The sequence below is a fragment of the Hippoglossus hippoglossus genome, chromosome 19 (genome assembly GCF_009819705.1).
Source record: "Hippoglossus hippoglossus isolate fHipHip1 chromosome 19, fHipHip1.pri, whole genome shotgun sequence".
In the NCBI taxonomy this organism is placed as follows: domain Eukaryota; kingdom Metazoa; phylum Chordata; class Actinopteri; order Pleuronectiformes; family Pleuronectidae; genus Hippoglossus; species Hippoglossus hippoglossus.
This window is the reverse complement of record NC_047169.1, coordinates 8,095,645-8,119,934: the sequence shown is the minus strand read 5'-3', so window position 1 is coordinate 8,119,934 and position 24,290 is coordinate 8,095,645. Positions and strand designations below refer to the sequence as shown.

General features: G+C 43.3%; 1 protein-coding gene across 2 annotated transcripts in view; it reads left to right on the top strand.

Moving 5' to 3' along the window:
* LOC117752669 (zinc finger MIZ domain-containing protein 1-like) overlaps positions 1-24,290 on the top strand; it is a 112,394-nt gene that overhangs the window by 22,207 nt on the left and 65,897 nt on the right. For both annotated transcript variants that reach the window (XM_034570215.1, XM_034570214.1), the window contains exon 2: positions 8,533-8,632. The gene's annotated coding sequence lies outside the window, so the exon portion shown is untranslated. The remainder of the gene's footprint in view (positions 1-8,532; positions 8,633-24,290) is intronic.

The window sequence follows — 24,290 nt, the reverse complement described above, 5'->3', positions numbered from 1 at the left end:
TCACAGAATGACGTGCAGACAGGTATTGACAAACTGATAGTTGCAGCTCACCATGAACAACTACTAGCATTTTATCTGTTTGTCAGCTGCAGCTTTTGTGTAGTTAAATATACATGTTTTTCTGCTGCTTTATTCTGCTGGTAATTCTCTCCTAGAAATTGCAGCTCTTTGATTTGTGTAGCGTAATTTTGCCACATCAAGTCTATGGACCCCCATTGTGGTGTAATTATCGGTTCTATGCAAAGGGCATGACTGGAATCTATGATTTGCTTTATGGTTCTCACCTGGGAACTATGTGTATTTTACTCAACAGCTTCCCTTTTATACTTTTGTCCGAGTAAATGTTTTTGAAAAAGATATTTTAATCCTTTATTTGAGGAAACAAGCAGAGAGAGAAGGGGGTGTGAGGTGCAGACATATGTGCAAGTAATTTTACTTCTATTTTGATTACAAAACCTTTACTTGAGTACAGTTTTGCAGTACTCCTTCCACCGCTGCGTTAAACAAGTCTTGTGGTAACTTGGTTGAACATGATTGCCTATATGTGGTGTTTTTCTAGATATGACACTCCTACACATTTCCTCCTTTTCCATCGTTTACTCTCTGAACCACACCTCCCAGTAAAAACCAGCCAGATATTTGTTTCTTGTTTCCCCCTCGCCGTCCCCCACGCTGCCACCACATGGCTGGCATTACCCGATTTCCTGGAGATCACTGGAGGATGCCGTCGGAGCATGCTCCTCTTTCTCCCGCTCATTCGCTCTGCGGTGAGTGGCCCGTTTAATGCATTGTAATGGTTGACCATTATTTACGCAGGGGATAAACAAAGAGAAGCGAGGAATTGATGGAGTAATCCACTCTCGCAGTCATTAGGCATTGAGATGGAGGAGCTGGTGGGAGCAGCCTCCTCCTCGTGCCTCTCGAGTCGAGCAGCTAATGGAAATGGGACTCATTAAGACACCTTATACTCTGGCGCACCCAAGATCATGAGCAATTGCTAATTGATTGTCGTTAGCGCTCTCGCAATGAGACGCTCTGCCTGTTTTCGCATTTGTTATGAACAGCTTTGTTTTCTTCCCCCCCATCTCCTTCACTTCATTATTGATGTTGCTGTTTTCCTTGCTCCTCTCCCCTTTTGCCTCAAGAGTCGCCTGCAACTGAGTCATAGCAACACTATTATACCTGGTTAGCTGCAACAGTCGCAGTCACAACGGATCCCACATTTCACAGTTCTGTGTCGAAGCCGTAGTATCGCCTATGAATACACGGAAGCAAAATCAATATTCCACATCCGCTAATGGCTGCATGTGCATGAAACACGCATGCCATAGGCGGGTGTAAAAGGGCGGATGTAGGAAATGTGCTTCAGCCAGCATGGTCATGGTTGAATAGCAGGGAGAGGCAGGTCCTCCCCGTGATGCTTCGCTTATTGGCTCTGGAAATTCTTCCCTCTTTCCTCTGGAACCAGCAGATTGTGTTCATCTCAGCCTTTAATCATTTTCTCCCTCCCAATAGTAATGTGCTCTCTTTCCCCCTCCCCGGATTCCTCTGTGTATATGTCTGCCCCCCCCCCCCATCCCTTTCTTCCCTCTCATTGCTTTTTCTCTTTCCTTATTACGAGAAGGAGGAAGAACTGATAAGGGAGGGAAGTGAAGAGAGGGGTTGAAAATGCAAATACAGGTCCGTGGTTATTTCTCGTGACAAATCAGGCCTCATTACACCCCCACCCCTACTTTGAAATCGGCTCGGAAGATCTGCCCTCTGTTTCTGTGTCGTGCTTGTCTCCATTACACTATGAAGTCTTTCACCTCCAGTAAAGCCTCCTCTTGTTCGAGGGGCCGGTGGATCAGCCAGGTGACCAGGGAGGAATCTCTGGCTGCAGGGCATGTGATTTGCTTTGCAGATGAAGCAGGACAGAGCAGGGGGAGGTAAGGCAGGGGGCATCATTTTTATGTCGGTGGTCAGATGGCGCAGCAGCTCTTTGCGGCTCCGCGGCTCTGCCAGCAGCCCACACCTTCTCTCTTTCTCTCCATTTCCCTCGTGGGAGCCGCTACCACCTTCTCGCTCCGACAGGGAAAGACCGGAAACAAAGGAAGCAAAATACAGACGCCCTCTTGGGCTGCTCTCACTTTTGAAACAAGATACACTGTAGAGAGCGGAGGAGGAGAAATAATATTGAAGCCATTCATTCATGTGAGTAAGACATAAGCATCAGCTGCCTGTGTTGAACTAGAAAAAAAACCCATAGATAATGTGTGAAATCCAGTTTCATACAATTTTGCCCTAATCCTCATGATTATGGACATCATTCATGTAATGTAAGGAGTTAGCTGAGCTAGCTTCTTTTCCACTAATATTTATTATTGGATGATATAACAATCCTTACAGCAAACTCAAGTGGGGACTTTATTTTTGTTGGGTCAGTGTTATTATAACTGACACAAACAACTGCCCCGAACTAGGAAATAATAGACAAAACTAGGAAATCATAGAAAAAAACTAGGAAATCAAATGCCAAAACAAAACAATCTAAGCCAAAGTTGTAATAAACCTTAAATTGTAACCTTTAAATGACTCTTAATGAAAGAGTAACCTTTTTGGGAGGACTTGATTTAATTGTTCCACTTTAGGTTCATCCTCGACACATCCAACTGATGCTGGAGGGCAAACACGTTGGGAAGTAACGCGCAGCAGGAAGTAAATTACCTGCATTTGCATAAATAAGACACACAAACTGGTAGTTGCTGTGATGTTGATCTGGTGGCTCACAGTTGTGCACCACTGCACCATTTTGCACAAAGTGTATTTGCCTGTGTGTGTGTTGTATAGGTAAGTGAGGCTCCACATAATTACAGCAGTGGTGTTTAACCAGGCGCCGGCGTTTGTGTTAATCAGTATAGAGAGTGGAGATTGGGCAGCTAACTGAGCTGGTGTCTCATGCTCTCTTATGTATCACGTTAAAAGCCATTATCTCTAAACCTGTAATCATCACTGCAGTGATACACTTCATGTTTATGGCTGTGGCCCACAACATGATCATCCAGTGTAATCACTGCATACGGATGTCCTCTGAGATCTGCCGCATGTGTGTCGGGAAAACGCTCAGTCCCTACCCTGTTAACCTGGATCGTCAGTCAGTATATACAGTATATACAGGCATCATAACCCTGCTGCTGTACATTAGCTTAATATTTATTAAGAGGTGACTAATCTATGGGTGTTTTCACAACTGAAAGTCAGAATCAATGGTCATTTCTTTGTTACATTGTTTACATTTGATCCAGTTAGTTTTGGTTTCATATTGGAATTTCGGGGGCAGACTTAAGACTTTTGTGTAACACACGTACATCTACCTATACTTGACATTGACTGGTTTGTAGACGGATGTGTGTCTGACGTCACAATGCTCTCAATTCAGCAGTAGTAGTCGTCTTTCCGTTTGAATGGAGACAATTAATGAACCAGTTAATCTTGTTATTCAGGCGCAGTACTTGACACTAGTTTGAATGCCCCAAGTGAACATCCTCGTTGTTCAAACATTGTATTCTGGCTATGACTTCTACTTCTTTTTCTTCGTCTATTGTTCAATGCTGTCTCAACTTCCTGCAATTGGTCTGAAAGTCCTCACTACCCCAAAAAAGTGTTGTTGTGGACCAAACAGTGAAGGTGCATATTGTTTGTGCTTTGCAGGTCAAAATGCATTTGGGTTAAAACCAGACAAAACATTTAATGTCAATATTATTCTAATGGCACTATTTACATGTGTTGTTATGACCTGCGTTACACTGAAATGTGCATTCACTGAATTACAGTAATGGTAATTAAAATGTTAATTTATAGTGAAATTAATAATTTGTTGCACTTCTAATACAATCTACAAAACGCGTCATTTGAAAGATTGATGAGTTATCAACCTTTTTAAGTTGTTGTCACTAAAACAACCCAATTAAACACGACAGTTGCAGAAGTCAGAGTATTCCCTTAATTAATTTGTATATAATCACATTATTAGTGAACATGTAAACAGAGGCGAGATGATTACCAGCGTGTTTCCACTCAATCCTCTTTTCATCTTCCTAAAATGAAAACCAGCTTCTCTGCTGAGAATCATTAGGAACAAACAGGCTCCCCATTCCTACGTTAGCTGTTCCAGCGTTCCTCCTTTGACTTCAAGTGTCTTTGTCGGGCGTCTTTTGAAACGCAGAGATGTGTATCTCGGTCGATCTTGCGTGTCTTGAGCATATCAACAACAGGAAGCAGCCCGGAGGAAGAGTTGGGATTTCTGTGCCAAGGTAACATGAAGTGGAAGTGGAGCACTACTGAGGGAGGTGAATGGGAGGTCAGAAGTTTCAGAGCTGGTTTTTTACTAAGAACATGATGGTGTGATTAAAACTTCCTTTTCACACAGTTCTCCGGCTCTAATCAAATGCTATGTGGTTAAAAAAAACAGGGAAGACTTCCAACGATTATTGAAGTATCATCCTGGCGTTATTAATTTTACTGCATATTCATCAGCTCATAGTAATTCTTGTTTACCTCAGCACATTGTTTCCCTGTTCTCGCATGATTCACGTCTATGGGCATACTATATTTACCAGTTAAAATGCAAATGTGGCCCACTGGGACTAATATCCCCTCCGAGGCGGCTGGGTGAATGGACAACCTGTGGTTCTCAAGAGCTTTTCCCTCCAGCGTTGAGAGCCGAGCCAGGTTTCTCCCCAAGTGCCTTTCTCCTGTCATTGTCCAGGGTCAGCAGGTGGTGTCCAGCTCCCGCCGCCCGTCTCACCCACCAGCAACTTCCATGGCCACTTTGCACAGGATGACTGTCCCTCATGCACTCAGTAAAACCTGGTGCTGATGGAGGAGGAATGCTCCTGCGTGCTCCAGCTTCAGTGGCTAAATGCAGCGACAATGGGGGATTTACACTGCACTCGTCTGGACGTCACCTGGAGGAAGTGCACGTGCGAACAGGAATTTTTCCGAATTGGTTGAACACGACAGTTGTGATATCTGTGTGAAATCCAATTGAGCCGACGTGTGAATAGAGTCAGTAATTACCCACAGTTAGTGAGTGAGAGTGTTGAAGACGTTTCATGTCTGCTGTGTCCTCTCCCCAAGCGCCGTCCTTCACCTGAACCGAAACCAAAAATATTTCCAGTAGGTGAGAACGTACTTGACAATCTCTGGTTGTGTCCTGCATGTGTGAAAGGGCAACTTCGCACAATGTCCCGACCTGATTTTTGCACATTGTCCAGAGTTCATATGTGAACACGGCTCATGAGGATCCAATTAAACCTGGAAGTGCCCCTGTGAAGGAACAATAACAATGATAAATGCACCTCTGTGTCCGGGTTAAAAGAGGAAAGGGAGAAAATGTTTTATTGTGCCGTTCTGTTTTGACACAACTTACTCCAGGATCCTGCTATTTTTTTGCAGCATCAGGAGATTTGAAACTTCACCTTGTGAATGCTTTTTAGTCTTTGAGAAGCGTGGTGTTATCTTTTAAACATTCTGATGACTTGGCTTTATGCAGCATCAAACCCACTCTGCATGTGCTTTGAATTGGCTTAGGATGTAGTGACGCTTTGCCAAAGGCACAAATAATGCGTGTGTGTGAGCAGATGTGGATTGGATTTGTTGTGTGCGTGTGCGTGTGCGTGCGTGTGTGTGGTCAATTTATCAGTAAATCAATTGTTGTCAATAATTAGTAGTTTAAGACTTTTTAACTAGGATTTGCTGATTTTCTTTTTTCTACCAACGCCAAGGAGGTTATGTTCCCCCCCCCGTACATTTGCTTGTTTGTTGGTTGGTTTGTGTGTTCAGGAGTTTTATCACTTTCTCTAACATTGTGAGAGGTGAGGGTGTTTTTAACATTTTCTCTGTTTTCCCAATGAATAATTGATGGATCTTGATCAGGCTCATTCAGGGACCTGATATCTACGAGTGTGTGGAATTTGGTGCAGCTTGATTAAATTTAAGGGGACTGTTGGCGGAGGTATACCATTAGTTTAGTATCAGTGAATTAAATATTAAACAGCTAAGATTATTGTTTAGATAAAACAAGCAATTCAAATGCTTCCTTTATGTTAAACCAATGTAAAACAAATAATTAATGCAATTACTGAGAGTAAGTTTGCTTAAGAAAAAATTCAGAAGATCTAACTTTTAAAAAATCTATTCTATGTCTATTTGTGGTTTAGTGTTTCTTCGAGAAGATACATTCACTTGAGTGTATTTTTTTTCCTCTGTGGCAATTCAGAGAAAAACTCCTTTAATTAGATAACAGATTTCTGTAGTTCAGATTTGCACTTTGCCAGCAGTTTATCAATTACTGCTTGTGGTTACATGCTGCCAGTCAGTCTTTGTCTGGGCGCTTGAGCCTCCTCCTCACCGCGCTGCAGAGCCGTGTTATTGTACTTAAACAAATCAATTCTGTTGCAGTTGAGCTTTTTTTTTCTTCTTCTCCCTCCATCCCCCGTCATTATGAACTGTTTGCAGTGCAGAGCACATTGATTTTTCACAGCCCTGGAAAAGCTGTTGATGAATAGGACAGAGGTATCTGGGGAGAATCTGGCTTTAAAAAGGAGGCACCCAGCGTCAACCCCTCCTCCTCCTCCTTCTCCCTCTCCCTCCCTTCTCTCTCCCAGCCCATTGAGCCCCCAGCTCTCCTCCACTTTCTCTTTTCACAGAGCGGCACTTCCAAGAGGGGAGAAATGCTGCCTGAAAAATCTTGCAGTGATAAAAAAAAAAAAGAGGATTAAAAAAAGTGCAAGGCACAGGGGACTGCCTTCTCCCGCTGAATGTGAAAATACACCTTATGGTTATACAGTTTTTATATATGGAGCATTAGCCTTGTCCTGTCAACCAAAGCATGAGGAGAAGCCAGAGGACAGAAACGACTGGCGTGGTGTGTGTCACCCAGCAGACGCCTGACCAAAACGATACTAACAGGATACAGCCAGAGATGTTAAGGTGGCGATGATAAAGGAGGGGAATATTGTATTACTTACTCCTCACATATATTCACAGAGCGAGAGCAAACACCCCTGAAGACATTATTATTCTTTCTGTTCCTCTACCATCCAATTTAGCTGCTTGAAATTTCATAGTTAAACATTCGGGGGAGTGGAAAAAAAAAGAAAAGAAAGCGTGCTGATGCCCTCCAACTTTTTCTCTGACTCCGTGAAAATTAGTGTCGCGCCCTCTGAACAAGAGGGAGCGAGTTAAGGGAAAAATTGAGTTCAGCAGAGGATATAACAGAAAGAGACCAATAGCTTGTTTGTACTCTTTACAGCTACCCAGTGACCTGCTACCCTAAAGATGAAGATCCAGAGCTGTTACTTTACCTTATCCCCTAATTTAAAGAAGGGTCTAGAACTTTTATTTTCTATTTACTAAGACAGCAATATTTTGTCTATTGACCTTATTTTGAATGTGATGTTTACATGACTAACATTTACATAGTCTGACTTGACTCATGTCAATTTTTCATCCTACAACTTGAACCCAGGGAATGCGTCATACTCCAATAGGAAGTTATACTAAGATTATACCGTATACATGTCTACACTTAGAGCTACTGCCTTTGCCAAGGCCCAACTTTCCCCTTAAATTCAATAAATTCTTATTTCACACAGAAAAGTTTTTCTTTACATTTGACTTATTTTCGGAACTACAAACTAGAGTAACAACACTCGGATGTTCTCAGATGTCATTAATTCATGACTTCATTCATTCAGCTACTGAAGTAGTTCTTAATGAAACTATTCAAAGTACTTTCTTTTGTTTGTTTATCCTCTCTCACATGCCAGCAGAGGCTCATATTATTTATGGAAAGGATAACACAAGGCAGAATCCAGCCGATTGTTATTAAGCTCGTGATTACGCTGATCGATTCATTAGGGAAATTAAACTCTTGCAGACAGACTGTAGATAAGACAAGATTGTTAACAGAAAGATAAATCCATATTTCTTTCATTCCAACTCATGATTCAAGTATTTGTCTACACTCTCTTTTATATTCTGGGTTATTGTATTAGGTTCTTACCCGCTAATGCTTTTTCACACATTGGTTTTCACCTTTTCAACTAATGTGGTCATTGTGAAGGGTCTGAATGTCACTGGGCACACGCACGAGCCCTGCCAGCCGAGCTAAGTGCTAAACTACAGTGAAGGCCTCTCTTAATAGGCTTATCTGTCAATCGCGAGTGAATTGTGAATGTGCCACGACAGTGAACTTACTCTGCGGGGGATGTATATGATGCCTTGCCGATCATGTGAAGTATCGGCTGCTCTTTTGATTCGTCCTTCATGGGCACGAGAGCGTGAAGGAGCTTATCCGTGCGGGGAAGAAGTGTATCACGTTCAGCAAGGTGCAGATGGAAGCCACTCGGAGCCCAAAGCGAAATCACTGAGTGGGCTTGGTTTTCAGTGGGAGGGGGAGATGCAAATGTAATAATTCAATGTTTGGAGATTGATGGATAACCCGGCGGTGATTGATGTATTTTCTTTTTCTCGTGTCATTTCTCATAGGGACAAGAAGACGTGAGGCGCTGGAGTGTTTCCCCGCCTGGTGTGTGGATGGGTGGGGGGGACTTTCGTGGTGAAGAATCGAGGATTGAAGCCAACATAGGTATGTCTTTTTTTTTTTTAATAATTTGACAGAGTTCAGCAGATGGTTTCAAATGATACCTCACAAATTTGAAATTGATGCTCTTGACTGGCCGTTTCTGCTGCAGCGGGGGAACTGTGGTTGTTGTGCGTTTAGAAGGTCCTCTGAAGGTCCCATTATCCCAGTTGGGAAGCCGTTCCGACTTTAGTGTTACCAGGTGCTTTAAATCCGGAATATGGAAAAAACATGGATATAGTAAACAAAATATGCTGTATTTATGTGTTTAGAGCGTTTAAACAACACCTGGGCCCCCCTTTTTTTTTAAATATTTGCTTGGTAAGTGAGTGGGACAGGCATAAACATACTTTACAACATATTCACATCAATCATAAAACGTCTGGTTAAAAGCTTTGGTCTCAGACACATGGGAGAGATGAGCATATAGTTTGCAAGTGACAAAAGTGTAACAAGTTGACATTAGGAGTTACTATTGAGAGCTGATTGTAAAATAGTTTATAAGTGATGTTAGCATTTCCGCAACTTGTGTAACAAGGTTTTCTCAGACTTACGCAGTTGTTCGGACTTGACATGGCGTTCGCGTGAATTTTTCGAGCCAGGAACCCATTTTTTCGATTATTCCCACACCACATGAACACACAATTTGCTGCTGTAGTTTGGTATTTGCTGTAGAAATAATGGAGCCAGCTAATAGAATAATAGAATTATGGCAATTGACTAGCGCTGATCAGATGTATCACAGGACTAGCCCTGCGAGTAGTTTGCCTGTTTTGCAAGAACACACATAGGAAAACAATATCACTTACCTTTTATATCCTGTAAATTTCGAGAGCATGAGTGTCGAATTTGTGCACAAGAAGTAAATAATTTGCAAGCACAGATTAGCTATCTGTGTGCACACATTCATTTTGTTATTATTAAATCCCTGAGACGTCCCAGGCTATGTGGGGACACTTCCTAATTAACTGAGTTGTCGCTTTGCCTGAAATATTTCTGGAAAAGATGTTGTGTCACAGCTGGAATCAAACAAAGCTTGTTACTGGAAACAGATATCGGCCTCCCCTGCCACCACACACTGATTTAAACACTGCAGCTTTGTTTGCACGGACACGCTCTGTCCTCCACTGCGCTCCAGTGTCTTTGGTAAACATGTGATGGCAGCAGTTTGTGTGCGGCCGGGGTCGGCTCACCTTGCAGAGCATGTTGATTTCATCAGGAGCTCCTTGGGGGCCTCTGAGTAACAAAGTGCTGAGATGTTGCGTCTGTTTGAATGTTTTTTTTTTTTTTTTTAAACCCATATGCAAGTACTGTACTGTATGTAGTCGGATGGATGTACACAGCAGGTCATGATGATCCGCCTCACCAGCAATGTAGCAGTTTATCCTTATGCAATATGTAGTTTAGCGTACGAGCCACTAAAAGGGAGAATTATGTCGTGGAAAGGGAATGTAATTGGTTCGTCCACTGTATTATACAATACAGCTTTGGCGTCATGGATTAGGAATTGGGACAGCCAGCATCCACACACACACACACACACACACACACACACACACACACACACACACACACACACACACACACACACACACACACACACACACACACACACACACACTGAATAGATAAGAGTGGTTAATCTTGATTAGAGCAATGTGAATCCTGAGGAATACAGTGCCCCGACAAACATCTGCCCCTCCACACAGCTGAGTGGGATAAACCAAAGTGATTATTGTGGAAATGTCATGCGAGGTAGACAGTGAGAGCAAGTGACACGAGGTGGGATCTGACATGAACAGGGACGTGACATGAGAGCCTCACAGTCGGTTCTCTCCCACTTTTCGATGACAGATCTCTTCCCTCTCGCTGTCGATGTGAGCTTTGCCTTTGTGGAGGCAAAAAATACAGCTGGGTGTGATGAAAAGGCTGCAGTCAAAGGGAATGGCAAGTCTCAAGTAGAGGAACTGTAACCTCTGAGGTTGAGGAGCTTGTAGTAAAGTGTGGATACCCCGACCTCTAAACCTGACACGTTGGGCCACGTTTCGGACAAACATTTTGAAATGATATTCAGGTTTGGGTCGGGTTTGGTCCCGTTAGCTGGAATATATGTGTTTTCTTATGCCGCACATGCCTGCAATTAGGGAAAACATGAGGCTTGGGTTGGGGTCGGACACAAAAACAGAATGCCTGTCGGGGTTCAGGTCCACGTGGGCTAATTTTCTCTTGGTCTCAGAGAGAAAATTATGACCCGAGCCGCACTCTCCTATGTAGAACAGCAGCGTTGTTTGCTTTGTTGGAAACAGCCATCCGACATCAAAAGACAGACAGGCAAGACAAATTACTCGAAACGACTGAAATCAAAACATTTTGTTAGATATACAACTACTCTGTTAATCAGCTAGCTTTTTATATTTATTTGTGTTGGAGGCTGCCAGGTTGGTCTTTGGTTCTGTCGCACCAGCGTAAGCCCCAATGAATAATTGCTGTCCTCTGTGAAATGTGAGGGGTGCAGACATTCTGTTAACCTCGCTAAAGGAAAAAGGGGGAGGGAGGAAAGAAAAAAATCCCCTTCCTGTCAGTGGTCTCTCTTTCTCTCTGTTCTTGTGAGATCTGGAACTGATAAGTGTGAGGCCTCTGGTAACTGAACAGGAAGGATAAAGGGCCTGGCTCTGCACACATGTCCACCTCCCCTGTGCAGGCAAACAAAGAGAGCAGAGGCTGCCACTTAACTTCAGGTTTCATAACATTCAAGCCTATTACAGGGATTATTATCAATTGTTAACTCTTATCTGCTTGAAGGTGTTTCTGTTGAATAAAATTACAGAGACGTTTTTTAGCAGCTTGACACCCAGACACAATCACTACTCCCTCATCCAACTCAGCCGTGTAAAGTCAAGTGGAAGTACTTTATTAAACAAGTAGATGGCAGAGCAGTGAGAGTTTATCACTCAACCCAAACACCCAGAGGCCTGAATGACAAGCTGTTAAACTGATAAGCAAGATTAGCGTCCGTACATGAGTGTTTTCCTGGAGCAGGTGCTTAAAGGGGAGAAAATGCCAAAAGCTTACTGAGACATAGAATGAACTTCCAGACTCAAAATGTTGGAATAAGGTCAACATAGGCTGAAAGATCAGTATCGATATTTGAGAACAGAGTTGGGTCAATTGGGCACTTTTGCGGCAAACGTGTTTGGTCCAGACATTCAGACATTTCAGTTTAGTCTGAACAAAAATAACAGATGTGAAAGGAGCCTTGGACCAATGTACCAAGATTTAGTTTGGGGCAATTTGGTTGTCGGTGCATTTTGTTCCTTTCGCGAACTGGCCAAATTGATCATGTATCATGTTATGTGATAGCAGAATATTTTCAGTGCAGCTACCATGGGTGTTGTTGTTATCCAAACAATTAGTATCACAGTCGGGTCTCTTCAGTGAAGTAAAGAAAAATAGATATTTGAATTCCCCAAAAAACTAAGAGAAAGTCATCTTTTTAGAATGAAATTGTTATTTCTATATAAGCAGTCGCTTCAATAATTAAAGTGCAACGCTTTGCAGTTATAGTACTAGAAAATTCCCACTGTGCTAATATCCAGCAGCTGGATGTGATAAGAACAGATTCAGTCTTAGAGAGTTCCAATAATATTCTTTTAAATACAGGAATTCACTTAACTGGATAACAATTACACAACTGGGTGGAATGAATAGAACAACCCATATTGATGGTATCTCAGCGGTGAAGAAAGGAAGTAAGGGTTGTAACCTTGAAGCCTTTGACTCAAAGGTCCATCAGTGATGTGCATCAGGGAGTGTGGAGATGATTTTCCTTTACACTAACTGAGCCTGACAAGAAAGAACTTGAGCGAAGTTGCCTTCTTCGAAAACTTCTCCATCTATGATCTTATCTTTTCCTCAGTACGTAACTCTCAGGATTTTCCATCTGATCCCAAGTTGTTTTCTTCACACTACCATATGTTGTAAACTAGCTTTGGGAATCTTGGGCTGTATCTTATCCAGGGCTGAGTCTGTGGCGAAGATGTTCCCGGGTGGTATTCTTCCCACGAGAAAGTATGAGATAATGTGCCAGGGTGACGGCTGAATTATCCGCCCATTAGTCACCGCGGAGAGAAAGATGTGAATGAACCTGGCATCCTTCAGGAAAGTGCCTCTTTTTAAGCAGATATCCTTCTTAAACTGCCGCCCAGGACTCTTGTAGGTCCCTCCCACTGATGTAGGTGCTGGAGGGCCGGGGTCAGGGAGCAGAGCTGGAGCCATTGCGGCGCTCTCTGCTGCTGCTGCTGCTGCTGCTGATGATGACCCAGTCGCCTGTCCTAGGAGCAGAGCAGCATAACACAGAGGCAGGACTCGGTGTACTGGACTAAAAATAGACATGGCGTCATCCCCACTTTCCCGTAGACTCATACAATTGTCGATGCACACGCTCGGGCTTGTACGTGCACCCCAAGCCAGCGCAGGCACACATCTTCAAAAGCAGTCCCGGCCACTGATGGTAGTCGGCGATATGCCAGAAAGATGTTTGATTGACAGGGTGACTGCGGTGGTACAAAGTGTCTGTGGGTTCTGGACAGATGTTCTCCACAGCCCCACCCTGATGGTCTGAGTTGACTTACAGCAGGAGGAAGCCATTAAGCAACAATTGGCTGCGCGATGAACTTCCCCCCACTGTCCTGTGACCCTGCTGATTCTCCAGGTCTCCTTTACATCTCGTGTGTGTTTCTATAAGCTCCTCAAACAAAGACACTATGGAGAAAACCAATGGTATTGAACAGATCGAGTCGTGCTTGCCTCCTTTGCTTCCTTTAGAAAAATTAAAGCTGATGTCCCTTTGACATTCCATCCACGGACAACTTGTCAATTTCCTGTTCATGATGAATAGCCTGAATAAGCTACGCTTCACAAGCCAGCGGATTAATTAATGGCGTGGCGTAATATGTTTTAAGAACACTTGGCATTGAGATGCTGTTGGCTCGTGAATGGTCTATACCTCAATGCTGCGTCTTAAAATACGACCACATTAACTGGGCCTTTCTTCTGCCTAATGCTGCCACATTATTGCATTTCTCTTTGTCAGTGGCAGCAGCTACTGTGGTCTCATTACGTCGGTACATTGTCGGTGTAAAATATAACGAAGACCCAATGAGCTCGACTCCACGCAGCTTCTGCTAAATGTTTCTATTTGTAAATGATGATAGCGACGGCGCCGCGGGGCCTTGAATTAGCACGTCGGCTGATCTGACTGCCATTCAAGTGGCCCAGTTTGAAGGTGAATTAACAGCAGTAGACAAACATAAGCCCAGAGAGCTGCAGTTCCTCCAGCTTCAGCTTCATATCCAACACATTGATATGTCTAACAAGCACATTATCACATTTTATTTGTAAAGCCCATATTCACTAATAGCAATCAGCATCCTCTGCCCTTAACCCTTTAAGGAAAAACTACCAAAAAAACACAAATACAAAACTGCAAACCCAGTAAGGATTAATTAAAAGACATTAGCGTTGTTCCTTTTCGGATGCTCCTGTACTACCTCAAAAGGACAAGCATCAAAGTTTAAACAGTGGCTTGGTTGACCACAGTAAGTAACTCGTTTCATTGTCAACATCCATTGTCGCTCACTTCTGGTGTGATTGTGTGTCCGTTGTGTGACTTTTGCATTCACGCTTTCCGGTTTACATTCATGTTTTTTTACTCTGCTGAGACCAGCGTAAACATGAGATCTCCTCGTCTAAACCGGGCGAATAAGTGTGTTTCCCAAAATATTAAAAACTATTCCTTCAAAGTTAGCTCCACGTCAACCCTCCAAGAATACCTAAATAGCTTTAGTGAAAATTTGCATGTCAAATATTTAATTCCGCCCGTGCACTTTAACATCAGTAAAAGGATCTGAAATTGATCCACAGCTCTTAGATATTTCGCCGTGGAGAATTAGGAAAAGCAGACATTTCAGTATTTACTGCACTTTGCCACCTTGACAAACTGCGAAATTAATAATTTGTTCCTTTTAGTTCTTTCAAAGGTCTCGATATAAAATATGGTGAAAATTACAAAAATCAACCTCGAGCGCTGCAGCGTGATTGACTGTCTTACAATGAAGCCTGATCTTTGAGGACGCTCAGGAATTCGTGGCCGACAGCCTGATAGTCATCAATTTCAGACTTGTTTGGCAATTTTTGGGATCAAAGGGGATGATGAGGATGGTGATACTGATGCTAATCCCACTGAAGGGGATGATTGAGTCATCAAGGCAAAACAGCTGTCTTATGTGCAGCCCCCCCCCCCCCCCCCCCCCCCCCCCCCCCCCACAACTAATGGCTGATGATGACTGTAGCAGAGTGTAAGTGAGTGCAATTGACAGCGGAGTTTGTGCTTCCTCTGGGAGGAGGGAGAAAGGATGAATCTGAGCGGAGGGAAACAGGCAGCAGGGTGGCCATGAAACATTCATGCACCTGGGGACTCTTAGCATAAGGAGAGCAAGCTGAGCCAGTAATGAAGTAAAGAGCAGAGGACTTTTTAATGGCTCTGTTTGTCCTTTTATGAGATTAGCTTTAGTCTGGCTTCTTATATAAATTGCCTTAAAAGCCTAATTGCATACAGTGATTTAGCGACGACTTGTGCACACAAAGAGGCGGCCGCCTGCTGCAGAGCTTTGTAGCAAATATTATTTACTTTTGGAATAGTCTAATTGCGGTTGGCTGCGAGATAATTGGTGCCGTTGGTTATAGCTCAAAGCCGGACAGCCGAAGAGGAGTTATTTCCAGCCGTCGGCCGCTCCGCCTCGGACTTCTAACATGACAACGGCGTACCAAATGTGGACATCCCCGATTGCGCCGGTCGAACAGTTGCCCCTCAGCTCGCACAGCGACAGAAAAGGCGAGAGCGGAGCGGAGGAATGGCGAGATGAAGAGGAGAAGAAGGGAGAAGTAATATTTAGACAGCTGCACGCGTAGTGTTGTGTATCGCTGTCAGTGGAAGGGAGGGGGTTAGAAGTGGAGCGTTATTTCGGTGCCCTCAGCGAGGCCTCAGACAAACTCCTGCTGCAGTATTGATGTCGCTGCACCCTCCTGACAGCAGGCTGTAAATCACAGGTCGCAGTCATCTATAGATTTACAAACACCTGCTACCTCTGCTCCTTCTATACCACGGCAGTATATTATCTATCCGAGCTGAATAAACTGAGAGAACTTGTTCAAACATGTTTAGAAGTTAATCCGCTAGAGAAACCTATCTGAGAGCTTCGCCGTCAATGTCTCTCTCCTGGTGAGACGGCGTACAGTAACGGTGGTTGTGTCAGACAGCTGGTCACATGTCTGCGGCCCTGTGCTAGACTGGCCCCGTGCCTTGAGGTGGTGGACGGCAGCTGACTGCTCCGATTCACTGGGAATATGAGTTGTGTGTTGTACGCCTCACAATGGACTGACTCATAGGGAGCAGACGTCGAGCTTGTTCAGCGTCCGTCTCTCAGCCATTTTACTGGAACTCTGTTTGACTCCTTTTACTGCCTCTGTGTAGTGATGGAGACAGTGGCCTTTTCTCATGACTGTGTATGTTCCTGCATTGTTCCCTTCAGTGTCTCAGAGGAGTTTCCTGTCACTGCTAACTCACACTGTTGTCCTGGGGAGGATGTGGGCTGCCACTCGGGCGTTAGTAACTAGTCACCTGACATGCACCCGCATCATGACCCCTCTCCCTGTATGGAGAAGGGTTTCTTTCTTCACTCATCATCCCTCAATTGCTTCCCAGAAAAAAACGCCGATAGTATTTGGCTGCATTCAAAGCAATGAGATAGTTCATTTTCATATTTTAACGCATTTTTTAGATTTCACCCAAGTTCTATTGACTACATTTTGTGTCACATTAAAACCAGCAGGGAAAAGCATTCGATATCAAAATCCCTTTAATCAAAAACCCTTAAGTATTCAGTTATGCCACTGTAATGGCAGAACAGCTCCTGTGGTTCGAGAAAAGAAGTCTTCAATGCAATCTGACCAAGATACCTAAAGTTAGATCGAACACTGATGATGCACACGGGCCATGTTAAAATGTCCTACGATGGGATGCCATGGTTCAAGAAAACGTGGGAACGACAGCTGTGTAGTCAGAGTCCAAAATTAGTGCCGGCCGCCCGACAAATGCAAGTAAAAATATACGTTGCTGAATAAAATAAATGAGCTCGGCCTCTATTGGCGGGGTTGCTGTGGAAAGGGCGGAGTAAAGAGAGAAGGGACCCAATGTTCAAAGATGCAAGTCTCGGTTATACCGTGCTTCAACTTCAGCTGATGGTTCATAATGGGTATTACTTTGGAGCAGGGTTTTAAAGGTCTGGGAAATCTGTGGCTTTTCAGAGATTTGGAAGCTCTGAGAAGCTTTTAAAGCTTTTATTCGATATCAGACTTTGTTATCATGTTACAATGTAATCTATCATGGATGTGCACTTGCACGTGTTGTATTGGTCATTGAAATGTGTTTCCAGATGATGCATTGTATTGAGAAAAAAATGTAACCAGATGCTGCTTTTATTTGCATTTAGATTTTATAATATAATACAAATAATGATATAAATATTTGTAACCCTGTTTCGTTTTGGAATTGTTTTTTTTATCCGACCATCCGATCACCAGTGAGTTCTCCAATAAGCGGTTTTGCTTGGCAACAGCATGCAGAAACATGACGTTAAATCTCTACCTGCGGCATCTCTTGCTCCCCGATCACATAATAACACGTGAAACACCCGCACAGTCACCACTAATTGCTGCTAGATATTAGATCGAGGTCTCTTAAGACACTGACCTTGCTTTAGCCAATCATAACAGAGCGTGTTACCAGGTTGAGCTCTGATCAGACGAGTCCCCGCAGCACTAACAGGAGGAATTAATTATTCAGACTGGCTGCTCGTACCTTTTTGCTGGACACCACATTTAATGGCACCTATAATGACATCCTTGCCAGAGATTAACAGTGATGTGCTTTTGTGCAGGGAATGCACCAAAGTGCAGCCGCACAGGTCGCTGCTTGTCGGGCACGAACACAAAGAGAGCGACGGGTGAGAGCATTTTAAGACACATCTTTATTCAAACCTCGTCTCGTGTTCCGTGCAATCTGGAACATTTTGTTTCAAACTGACATGCATGAATCTATGGTAATGAGATTCACTTAAATATTTATTATATGAGGAAGTGAAGAGGTAAGAGATTAGAGCTTTTGCTCAAAATATTTACATCTCTGCCACCGCTGTTTAGCTTCTACAGCTCGGGAAAAGGCCAAGTTTTATAATGATCAGTGGTGGTTTTTCCGCTGACCTTTTCCACGACAGGACAGCACTTCTGTGGACTGGAAACGTTTTTTATGTTGGTTAAGAAAAGAGGAAGCTTAACATTTTTAGCCTTGGTGTCCTCTGTCTTCATCATTGTTCTGGATGACAACTCTAACTTAGTGGTCATTCAGCTGGCAAAAACTAAACTGAATTGTCTATTTAATTGTCACAAAAGGTTTTCGGTAGGACTCTTGTTCAGGCACACCGCTCCTGTGGAAACAATTAAGCTGCTTTCAGACATGCACTGAACTCAGGGTCTGAATGTGGGAGTCGGTTGCTCCGGTCATTTTCCGTAAAATGTTCCAAGTGAGCCCTTGTGAGAATACAGCAGGAATATGACTGGAAAATCCCCAGAGAGCAAGTGGGATATTCGTATTTGTATATTTGTGGGCGCATTGATGTCGCTTCTAACACATGACAGACACAAAAGGGGGAGAATACAAATATCCCAGGATGAAAAAGAGCTGCCATACACGTAGCATAAGCGACAAAGATGTCAACTTGGAAAGACAACAAGATTCGACAGCTGTTGACGATTTCTGCAGCTGAACTGAAACGTGATGTTTAGACGTTTTCCAGAGTTCATGTCTAAAGTTCAAGGCCGACGAGTTTAAAACCTGGCTGGAAATCTGAGTCAGTATTCATTGCCGGGACGTGTAAATGTTATTACTGAATTTTAGATGTAAAGCTGAAAAAGCTGGGGTCCAATATACAGATCACTTCAAACGTTAAAATCAATCAAGCTTCACATGAGTTTGTCGTTTCTCTCAGTAAATTTGTTTCCCTTTAGTTTTTATAACACAGTATAAGTAGATAATAAATAGATAGTCCTAATAGCTGGTTTACAGTACAAACAGATGCCTCAATGAAATGGTATTAGAGGAATGTAGCAAGAAAAAACAAAGTCACTGCGGCTCTCGCAGCTTTTGTGTTTATTTGCTGAGCAACAGTCGGGTTACTGACTCCGGTTGCATCTGCATTATGCTAATGTGATGAGAGCAGGAAGCCAGCGGAGGCTATAGTTGCACCGGATCACTACGGGGACACAAACGCAGGAGTGATCATGCAAATCAACAGGATGGCTGATTACTCAAAAAACAACACAAAAGTTTCAACAGGAGACGAGCAGCCAAACTGACCATTCAGATGTTCAGCTGGGCTTTGATATTTCTCTCTAACCAAATGTTCTTATCGCGGCCCCCGAGCAAACATGCAAACAATCTGGCCTGTGTGTTTCCAGTCACATGGGCCTGAAGTGCTGGAGAGTCAGCGTGTCCGTCCTGGTATTTCCTGAGGCTTCGTAAACATACAGGACTCTACACACTCTTTCTCTCCCCGCCGCACACACACACACATGCACACACTGGAGGTTTTTTTATTTAAAGAGTCAACGTGTAATGATAATCTTTATTTGTAGAGCAAGGCGAGTGCTGTACACGGCAGAAGCAAGTTAAAACTAGTTACTGGGAAACAAAGCAAGATGAAAAATGATCCGTAACCCACTGTTGTTGCTGCATATATTAGAAAAATCTAAAGCAAATTAGGAATTCCTTATTAGGATTATATCATAAGTATCTATTTCTTCCTCTTTCTTTTTCTCTTTCTCTCTTTCTCTTTCTCTCTTTCTCTTTCTTTTTCTTTCTTTCTTTCTAAATATGACTCACCAAATCATTCACTAAGTTTCTTGTGGTACAATTGTTTGAAACCGTTTCCAACCTGCGGTTACACTAATAGAAAAAGAAATAAAGATGGAAGTGAGACTTTATTTTGAACATCTCCTTCTTCGTCATCCTCTGCTCACAACAAACTTTACTCTGAACTATACACACAGGACACAGAGCTTCTTATGCATCTACATCATTAAAAAGTGAATTCATGGATGTGTGTGATTGTTGTGCTGGACTGCGCCAGAGGACGGCAATGTTTTCAATCATTATTCAGATGAACAGGTGTGAGTCTGTGTGTGTTTCTATGTGTGTGTGTGTGTGGTTCATCTAATTGATTCGGATTGTTAAGGTGCACTCCACTAAATGGTAAAGAATGATTGAAGGTGTCTCCGGCTTTTTCTTAAGCTCAGAGCCTTAAGTGAATTCCTCTGTGTTTTGGCTCTGTGTCGATTTGTCTATTGAAGGTGTTAATAATGTATTTATATATTTATATACAGTGAATGTAAATGTTTGGATCTCAATCTGTCAAGTTGGAATAAAATTAAATGAAGTGAAATCACGAGCTGTCGGCCCACATTTCAATCTCTGGATGTGTTAAGTGCCGTCAGCAGCTCTCGCCACTAATCTCCCTTTTTACCCATTTAGTTGCCATCTAACACAATTTCATGGTGTTGATACAGAATCTGAAAATTCAATAGCTGAACATCTATGCTGGGATTATAATTCCGAGTCCCCGTGGGAGATGTAGGTCAGCTGAAAGACTCTATTTCCTCAAATATTGTAATCCCCATTGGTTCTGCTTTTTTTTTTTTTCACCAGAAACACAGCTTTGAGCTCTTTGTCAGGCGACAATGCCCTGGGCAGTGTCTCCTCATGCCGCTTGTCCTCCCTCCATATGAGTCTGACTCTTGTGTGGCAATTTGCGGTTTGTAATTTCCAAATATATATAATTTTTTTGCTCAACCCGAGGTGCCACTTTTCCACCAATTTGGCCGGGGAAAAACGCAGCCTCTGCTTCTCGTGTTTCCTTTCACTCTCAACTTGAACTTTTACTCTGACCACTGCGCCCTGCTGCGGTGAGCCAACCGAAGCGGGTCGTGTTTATGGTTGAACTGGGGGAACGGGGTCAGCAGGATATACCCATTTAACCTTACTGGGGACCTGCGAAGCACAGAGAAAGGAAGTCATTCATTTCGTCTCCAGTGATAAAGCCAGGCCAGGGTGAATAGTCAACCCTGTCTGCCTTTTCATTGATAAAAAATAAACTGATTTCACCATCACTCTCCCGACCAGTTCCACTTATTCAGGGTATTAGCAGCCACCCTGAGCCAAACTAATCTCGTGCCTGTTTCTATGGATTGGAGGAATAGTTTTGTGAAACCATGCATGAACGTGAAAAATTGATTTGTTTATATACCATTTCAGTATAATAGGTTTTTGCCCTGATTCAGTGACAAAAAAGCGTGATGTCTACCTCGTAGGAGAAAAGGGAGAGGGATTACTCGACTCGCTGGCGTGTTCATGTGCTTTCTACGGTGTTTTCTAAACCTGATAACAAGTATGACTCAAGACAAGGTTGTCCATTGTGAAAACAGCATTTCCCCCCCAAAAGCCATTATGCTGGATCAATGCTCCCCAGAGAAACACAGAGATGGAGGATTGCGTCAAAATATGTAAGAGCCCCAGGCGTCGTCTTGATGGTTCAGCAGGCCAAGGTACCAACCGCATACCTGCAATTATAAGGATGTTTTTATTTAGCTCACATAATCCATCTAATGTCTGTCACTCCTTTTGCAAAAGTGACACGAAATTGGTTTTAATGGGTCATGCACTTAAACATATTTTTACACTTAACCCTCAGTGGTAATTCACATGTTTCTGGAAGGTGAATCAACAGCTATATATCCTTCCAGAAACAATGTCAGGGGTTGTTCAGAATAATTGACAGACCTCACTGTCAAACACTTATCTTCTCTGGAATGTTGTTCCAATTACAACAATTTAACGTGAGGTTTCTGGCAGCCAACATTTTCATGAAGGATTTACCAAAACCAGGGAAAGTAAAACCAAAATGTTTAGCCCGGCTGTTAAAGAATAGATTTTTTTTTGTCTGTCTTAAAACTCGCATGCCAGAATGAATATTCCAGGAGTTACTGGCTGATCCATTCATCCATTCTGGCCTCGACTGAAGAAATTAAGAAATGAAATATCCTGGTTATGAACGCTGCCATCTTGCACCATTAATGTCATTTCATCCAGAATTTCAGACGCTTTGGCTTCACTCGTTGTCCATCTTTAAAAACACTGTGTAATTCTGATTATAAAGAGGTCATCTTCTAACACAGTTCCAGCAACTACCATTATTAGCACAACACACCCAGATCGCCACCTGAACTCTCAGTGGTTGAGTGGCATTGTGGGTAATGAAGGCACCAGATGAGAAGAGGAAGAATATGTGGTATATGCAGTATACAGCATTTTCATTTTTATAACCCTGAATTTAATTAATATGGGGCTTCAGTAGTCTGAGTTTGAAAATCATGCAGGTATCTTTCAGTGTTTCAGTCTTTGTAGGGAAATACAAAATTAGTTTTTCTGTTTGTCTGTAGCAGCTCCACAAGCACATAGTCCCCATGGGAAGCACAAAAGGACGGACGCTCAACTAAAGAGACTTAGATTTTGGAAAATACTCTGTGGAGTAAATGTTTGTGAATTTTGTCCCTCATCGCTTCCCTTAGAGATGTTGAAGAAAGGCTTTTCTTCATTTGAAGGTACAGACAGGAAGAATTAACGATTAGTAATCAATGATCAATGAAACTGAAAATGTTTTAAATATAGATAATGGACAAAATCTCACAATGAAGGCGCATGTACTCCAGTTTCCTCCATCCATTAAATCATGTCTGCGGGCCGGCTTTGTCATCAGCCTGCAGCCTGTCTGGGGCGGCTCCACATGACAGCAGCATGTGTATGTATGGACAGCACATTTAGCCTCTCTGTCTTCGCTGTCTCATCCTGAGCATTTATACCCATGAGTCAAACAACGTCTCATTTAAAAAATAAAGTCAGGAGGTTGTGTTGGGGGGGGGAGAGAGAGAGAGTATTTCCACTGTTGGAGAGCACGGAGCTGGATGATCTGAAAAGTCTCTCTCAATCTGTCTGCATGACTGCATGGTACATGGGAGCTGTGTGGTGGTGGAGCCGCTCGAGGGGGTTGTAGAGGCGAGTTGGGGGGGGAGCAGGAGCAGGAGAGGTGGCGGTGGCGGTGGGGTGTTGCTGTAAATAGCCCACCCTGCATTAAGAAGCAGCATGCCGCTCGCTGCTCTCTGTGCAGTCCTGACCTCGCCAACCGAGCCGCCGCTCACTTTTCCTCTCAGCGCGGGAGGCCGTGGAAGTCGGCGCCGAGCGTTTCTCCACTTTATCCAGGTCAGATCTGATCTACTCTCGCTGGTAAAGCACTGACGCTCGTGACCCCGGCGCCCCGCTCACTGCCAGCCAGTGTCAAAATAACACCAGCAGCTCTGTGGAGGGCCCAGCCGCTGCTCTGCCTGCTGTTATGAAATCACGCTGGCCTCATTTGGGGTTTCTAAGTATCCACACATTTTCAGATCAAAACAAAGTCTCGATTTGATTTCCCTCTTTCTCCACATTAAGCTGTTGAAAGAGAGTTTGCCTCGCAGCGACTGTGCAGCAGATATGTGTATGTGCTTGAAAGTAGGTCATTGATTTGGAACTTGGACACTGATTATGTGCTGGCCTAGAAATGGGCTATAATCGGTGTCTCTCATACCAAAACAGCTTTTCATAAGTGGCAGCAATTTCAAGGTCGGGACAACAGTTGTCTCATTGCTGCACATATACACACAGACTTCATTTATCTCATTCTCAGCATCAACAGATCGCTGTTCCTAGAATCTGTTCAATCCTGTGAGATTGCTCATTTTTAAGATACATTACCCCTGAAAAACAAAAGCCAGAATGTGCCAAATCCGCAGACATGCCCTGTTCTGCCCTCGATGAGGGTTTGATGTGCTCATCTGATGCCATTTGAACCAATAATGTAAATATCTTTGAACAAGCTAAGACGTGATCTAATCTGTCTCTGACATAAATTCTCCAGCCCTTGGAATGTGTTTAAAAAGGGGAGGTTCCTTCGTGGCCGTGTTGCAGTGAATCCTGCGCTCAAAGCTGGGAATTAACTGTCAGCCAGCATCATCACAACTGCCTCCCTCTCTCTGTTTCTCTTCATATAGCTTGAAGTGGACACTGTATTAGTTTCTGCAGTGGGTTTTTCCTCTAACGCCCTCAGGATGAAGCTTTGATATTGTTTTTTGAATCGCAGCTCGGTATAGGTTGGGCTCTGTTTACAGTTTGAGCTGAGATTTGGCTCGAAGAAGTAGTTGTTCCCTCTGAATGGTGTTTGGTGGAGGTCAAAAGGGCACGTTTGTGTGCTTCCTGTCCTCTTCCTTAATCTTAGCGGGGCAAGAATAAACATGGGAAGTGTGAATGAGGATCTATTTCTCGTGTCGTTGCACAGTCAAGGTGATTGTAATTTCACCCCTGTGCGTTTGTTTGTTTGTTTGTAAGCAAGATGATGCAAAAATCACTGGAGGGATTACAATGCAACTTGGTGGAAGGATGGAGTGTCGGTCAGGGAAGAACCCT